We start from the raw sequence: 6,719 nt of genomic DNA on the forward strand, positions 1-6,719 counted from the left end.
AGCGTAATCCACTGTACCACCATGCCGGTCCCGAGCCTGCCCTTTCTGAAGGCGCCGTCTCCACTGTTCTTCCATGCTGGGCGGGCCCCGCCCCGGCCCCACACCGCCCTGCCCCCACACCCACACTCACCTCACCCCCGCCCACTGCCAGCACCTGCTGGTCCCTGCAGGTCGGGGGTGCGAAGCCCAGACCCGTGTCTCCTGAGCCCGTGTTGCTTGCACTGCCATCCCTCACCTTCACGCTGATCTCTGTTGCTCCACTGAGTGCAAGAAACATTCATTAGGCGCCAGCTGTGTACCGAGCCCCTCCAGGAAGCTCAGGCTATCCCGAAAAGATACCCCCTAGGACAACACTGTGAAGATGAGAAGATGGGCAGCTCAGAGAAGCCAGGTGATTCTCCCAGGGTGCTGGGCCAGGCCCCGGACCCCCACCTGTCCGGGATTCACAGAGGGCCAGACCTCTTTAACTAACGTCTGTTGAGCACGCACGACTCCCCCCCCCCCCCCCCCCCGGCTCATGTGGCTTCATTGCCACTCCCCTTCCCTACTGGCCAGGACACTGCTTCTCCAAGTGCGGTCCCAGTCCCAGTCCCAGCCGGCAGCAGTGGCAGCACCGGGAGGTTGTCAGGAAAGCCAGCCTGAGTCCCCACCCTGAGGCAGGAACCAGACAGGGCTGCGGTGGGGGGGGGGGGGGGGGAGGCACCTGTGTCTCCACGAGCCCTGCAGGAGACTCTGGCTGGTGCACGCTGATCTGCACGGGGAGCCTGCAGCTGCTGAGGTGCAGCGGCGTTAAGTCGCTTCCTTGAAGTCCCCCCAGCTGCTAACTGCAGAGCCCAGAGCTGAGCCCCACCTGTGCTCAAAGACCACGCTCTGACCTCTGTGCCACAGTCTGCTGCACTGCTGATCTATGTATTTATTTGGAAGGCAGTGAGAGAGAGAGAGAGAGAGAGAGAGAGAGAGAGAGAGAGATTTCATTTGCTGGTTCACTCTCCAAATGGCAGCAATGGCCGGGCTGCGTCAAGCCGAAGCCAGGAGCCTGGATCTCCATACAGGTCTCCCATATGGGTGCAGGGGCCCAAGAACCTGGGCCATCTTCTGCTGCTTTCCCAGGTCCGTTAGCAGGGAGCTGGGTCAGAAGTGGAGTAGCCAGGACGCAAACCAGCAGACTAATAGGGGATGCTCGCGTCACGGGCTGTGGTTCAACTTACTGTGTCATAGTGTGTGCCTCTGTTTTGATTTTATTGATTTGAAAGGTAGAGAGACAGAGACAGATGTCTTCCATCCACTGATTCACTCCCCAGATGCCCACGACAGCTGGGGCTGGGCCAGGCCAAAACCCGGAGCCCTGAACTCATCCTGGGTCTCCCTCATGGGTAGCAGGGACCCAAGCACTCGAACCATCACTGCCACCTCCCAGGGTGTGCATCGGCAGGAAGCTGGAATCAGAAGAAGAGCAGAGACTTGGACCCAGGCAGTCCTGTACGTGAGGCGAGTGGCCCAAGCGGCGCCTCTTTGTGCTGACTGCCTACCCTCTCCCTTGGTTTTTGACGAAGGCAGAGGATACAGGGCAGGAGTCAGGGCATGCCATCTTGCAGAGCTACAGGTGGAATGAGCAATCTCACAGTCACACCACACTGCAGCTGGTGGCACCTGCTCCCACGGGGAGCACAGGGTGGAAGTGGCCTGGGGGAGCGGCCCTGTGGAAGGCAAGCCACATCTGCTCAGGCCGGAGAAGCCAGCGATGCGACTGGACAGGTGGGATGGACGTTCCGCCCAGATCCGCTTGCTCGTTCGCTCACGGGCCCGCCCCTAGCAACAGAGCCTGGCTCCAGCAGGTCTGGCCTGGTGGGGATCCCGGGTGAGGACTTCGGCCCGAGGAGCACGGGCAGTGTCAATAGCCAGGGCTCGGCAAGTAACCTCTGGGGCCCAAAGTGCAGCCCGAGTGCCACGCCGGGCACAAGATGCTCCTGGGGCGTTACCGTGTATGTACGCCTCATTTATTCTGTGCCGGGCCAAAGCAAACCTGGCGGCACACACCATAGGCGACTTTTCTTCTTTTTTTAATAAAAGCTTAGGATAAGGCTAAGTAAAAAAAAAATGTTAAAGGTGAATCAAGTGAACTGATGTAAGTAAATATTAAATAAACACACAGACAGGACAGAAGTCCGGACGGGTTGTAGGCAAACCTCAAGCTTGGGAAACGATGAAGCCCTTTGATTTAAACGCCGTGGCTTGGGAGGGGCCGGCACTCAAAGAGGACATCGAGTAGGACCCGGATGCAGCTTCGCACTCTGGTCCTTTGTCCACCCAGCTCCTGGGCCCCAGCAGAACCCAGCTTGTATCACAGGGCACCGCTGTGTGCCGGGTCCAGGCGGGACCCAGACAGCCAGAGTCTCAGCTGCTACGCAGCAGCGCTCAGGACGGTCAGGCGAGCAAGAGACCGGCCGCTCCCACCCAACAGCGCTGGGGAGAGGCGGGCCGGGCAAGGCTGCTCTGCTGGACAGAGGCCAGTGGGGAGCATTCGTGGGACAGGAAGGGAGCTGTGGGCCTGAGGGCAGTGAGGGGGCAGCCGCAGGAACGTTCTAGAAAGACCCACTGGCAGCTGCGTGGGCAGTGGGCACAGGTGAGCAGCAGAGACAGGGGCAGGTCGTGGCTGTATCCAAGAGACAGGAAGTAGAGATGGGGAGCGGGAAGAGGGGGCCGTGGAGGAGGGACCGGGGGACTCACGGACCCTGGTGGGGCAGAGTCGAAGGATCCTTAGGTGCTGAAGAAAGCAGAGGGCCAGGGTTGCCGCACACAAGCGTGACCTGGGTCCCCAGAGACAAGAAAGACTGGTGGCCCCCTCCTCTGAGGATCGCCCAGCTGGGGAAGGGTGCCCCCACCCACCCACGCTGAGAGGTGGGGGGAGGTCTGGTGGTGCTGGGGTCAGGGGGCGTGGTCTCGAGGTCCCAGCTGCAGGAAGTGGGACCTCCAGGCGCCTGGCCATGGCCACGACACAGGGGCCCCGTGGCCCTCCCTTCCTGCTCACCAGCCGGCCATGGCCCCAGCGCTGTGCCTGGGGCAGGCAGCTCTATTATCCTCACTGATGAAAGCTCTCCAGGGCTGCACTGGCTCCTCCCAGGCCTCCACCAGGCTGAGCCAGCCCAAAGCTGGGAGCTACTGCCGGCTCAGGAGTAGCCCAGCCTGCTCCCCCTGACAGCAGGGAAATGGCTGTTCAGTCTTTGTCAAGTTCAAGGTGCGGCCGGCAGAGTGAGTAGCAATGCGGCCTCTTTCTGCAGGGGGCACATTCCAGGCAGCCACAGGTTCCCAGCAAGGGTGACCTGGTTGCACCCCCAGGGAGCTGGTCACACTGCCCTCTGAGGGGGACCTGAGGGGTGGGCACGGCTGACCCATGGCAGAGCCGGAGTTGGACTTGGGTCCGACCGCACACGTCTGCTTTGCTGGCGGTGCTGCAGAGCGAGTTGTGTGTGTGTCAGGAAGGCCCGAGTGGAGTTCCCACCTTTTAGCTCTGGGCCGCGGGGTGGGGTGCATCATGCACTGTTTTCCCACTGAGGAGGTGGGCGCCAAGTCATCCCCTCTCAGGAGTCCGGCTGCCCCGGGCTCGCCTCCCTGACACAGACCCTGGACTGTGCGCCGGTCTGCTGTCTGGCCTTCCTGTCACAAGACTGTGAGTCCAGGCATGCCTTCTAGGTGACGATAGCGGGGACTGAAGTCCCTGTCGGGCCCCTGCCTGAGACCTACGGGACCTGGTCCCTTGGCCAGCAGCGTCCATGAGATCACAGGTGTTTTGTTTTGTTTTTATTTTTTGACAGGCAGAGTGGACAGTGAGAGAGAAAGACAGAGAGAAAGGTCTTCCTTTGCCATTGGTTCACCCTTCAATGGCCGCACCGCGCCTATCCGAAGCCAGGAGCCAGGTGCTTCTCCTGGTCTCCCATGGGGTGTAGGGCCCAAGCACTTGGGCCATCCTCCACTGCACTCCCGGGCCACAGCAGAGAGCTGGCCTGGAAGAGGGGCAACCGGGATAGAATCCGGTGCCCCAACCGGGACTAGAAGCTGGTGTGCTGGCGCCGCAAGGCGGAGGATTAGCCTAGTGAGCCGCGGCGCCGGCAATTTTTTTCTTATTATTTGAAATAAATGTAGATTCACGGGCAGGTGCAAAGGTAGGACAGCTGCAGCCAGTTTCCCTGACGGTGACGTCACAGGTTCTGTTATGGCCAGAATCAGAATCAGGGATTAGACACGGATGCAAAGTGTGTGCACGGTTCTGTCCCATGTGTAGCTGTAGTTCCCCACCACGTCACGAAACAGACTGTCCCCCTTCCACAGGGCTCTCACCCCACCCCACCCCTTGCCCTGGCGGCCATCTCTTCTCCACGCCTGTCATGTCATTGCAAGTGTGTCACGTGGTCTGTGACCCTTAGGGAAGGACCTGTCACTCAATAGAACGTCTTGCAGAATCATCCACCTTGCTCGGGGTATCGCCACCGGGCCCAGGAGATCCTTCAAATACCGGTGGGTTCCACATCCGTGGATCTGACCAATCACGGGCCAAGCTTATAGGAAGAAAGTTCGTATCTGTACTAGATGTGTGCCGACTAGTCTTCTTGTCATTATCCCCTGGCCGATCCAGTCCAACAACTATTTACATTGCTTAGGGGTTATGAGTAACCTAGCGATGGCTTCTACTATAGGCATGGATGTGGTAGGTGCTATGCAAATACTACACCATTTTACACAAGGGACTTGATTCTGTAGATTTTGGTATCTTTGCGGGGTGGGGGGAGGCGAGAATTAATCCCCTATGGCCCCCAGGGGATGACTGCGCTCCATGGTGCGGTGGTGTCACAATTTGTTTAACCACTCACCTGTTGAAGAACCCGATGCTCGTTACAGTTTTTGGCTACTGCGAATAAAGCCGCTATGTATGAGTGATTGTGTGCTGGTTTTTGGGTGGACACACATTTTTATTTTTCGGAGGTTAAAATGCCCAGGAGTGTAAGTGCAGGCCGTGAGGTGGGGATGAGTATACATTGTGTTAAACAGTTTTTCAAATGAGAGAGACAGAGACAGATATACAGAACTCCCATCCACTGGTTCACTCCCCAGATGCCTGCAAGGGCTGGGGCTGGGCCGAGCCAGAGCTGGGAGCTGGAAACACAGTCCTCTATTCCTAGTTTTCAAATAAGCAGATGCTTAATTTATTAAATGCTTTAGTGCACTGCTATGATACACATGGTAGGATCATGGCACTTTCTTTGTCTTGTAATATAGCAGATTGCTTGATTGTTGCTAATGTGTCGGACCAGCCTTGCATCTCTGGACTAAGCCCCACTTGGCCATTTGTGTCATTTGCTTTTACTGAATTCTACTTGTTGATATTTTATAAGGGATTTTACATCTATCTGCAGGAGGAATATTGGTCTGTAGTCCTCACTGTGTACTGATTTTGCCTCTTCTCGTTTCCGGGTGGTACTAACGTCACAGAATGATTCGGGAAGCATCCGCACATGGGAATGGTGCCAGTTCTTCTACACGCTGAGCAGAATTCTCCAGTGAAAACATTTGGGTCCAGAGATTTCCTTTATGGGCCTTTAGATGACCTTGGTGGTTACAGTGCTCTTGTGGTAGTTTGTGCTTTTGAAGGAATTGACCAGTTTTAGCCAAGCTGTCAAGTATGTGTGTGTGGAGTTGTCTGTAGTAGTCTGTGATTGTCTCTTGCTGTGCCTGCAAGATCTGTAGTAGCATCTTTCATTGTTTTTTCTGTTGTTGTTGCTTTTTTTTTTTTTTTTTTTGGACAGGCAGAGTTAGACATTGAGAGAGAGAGACAGAGAGAGAGTTCTAGACAGTGAGAGAGAGAGAGAAAGACAGAGAGAAAGGTCTTCCTTCTGTTGGTTCATCCCCCAGATGGCCGCTACGGCCGGTGCACTGTGCCAATCCGAAGCCAGGAGCCAGGTGCTTCCTCCTGGTCTCCCATGTGGGTGCAGGGCCCAAGCACTTGGGCCATCCTCCACTGCCTTCCCGGGCCACAGCAGAGAGCTGGACTGGAAGAGGAGCAACCGGGACAGAACCAGCGCCCCAACTGGGACTAGAACCTGGGGTGCTGGTGCTGCAGGTGGAGGACCAGCCAAGTGAGCCGTGGCACCAGCCCACATCTTTCATTCTTGATATTAGAAACTTGTCTCCTTTTTTTAAAAAAATTTATTTATTTTCGGTTGATTTAAAAAGGAGAGAGAGGGAGGGAGAGGGAGAGAGAGGGAGAGAGGGAGAGAGGGAGAGAGGGAGGGAGGGAGGGAGAGAGGGAGAGAGGGGGAGAGAGAGAGAGAGAGAAAGAGGAAGAGAAAGAGAAAGAGAAAGAGAAAGAGAAAGAGAAAGAGAAAGAGAAAGAGAAAGAGAAAGAGAAAGAGAAAGAGAAAGAGAAAGTCTTCCAACCACTAGTTCACTCCTCAAATGCCCACAATAGACAACAGCCAGAGCTGACACAAGCCAAAGCCGGGAGCCTGGAACTCAGTCCTCATTATCGACCTGGGTGGCAGGGACCCAAGGACATGACATCTCCTGCCTCCCAGGGTGCACATCGCAGGAACCTGGATGAAAGTGGGGAAGCCAGGACTCCAGCCAAGGACTCAAATATGGCATAAGGACATCCCAAGTGGCATGTAATCTTTTTATTATTATTGTTATTATTTGAAAGGCAGAGTCAGAGAGAGAGAAAGAGAGAG

Source organism: Oryctolagus cuniculus, chromosome 18, assembly GCF_964237555.1.
Source record: "Oryctolagus cuniculus chromosome 18, mOryCun1.1, whole genome shotgun sequence".
Taxonomy (NCBI): domain Eukaryota; kingdom Metazoa; phylum Chordata; class Mammalia; order Lagomorpha; family Leporidae; genus Oryctolagus; species Oryctolagus cuniculus.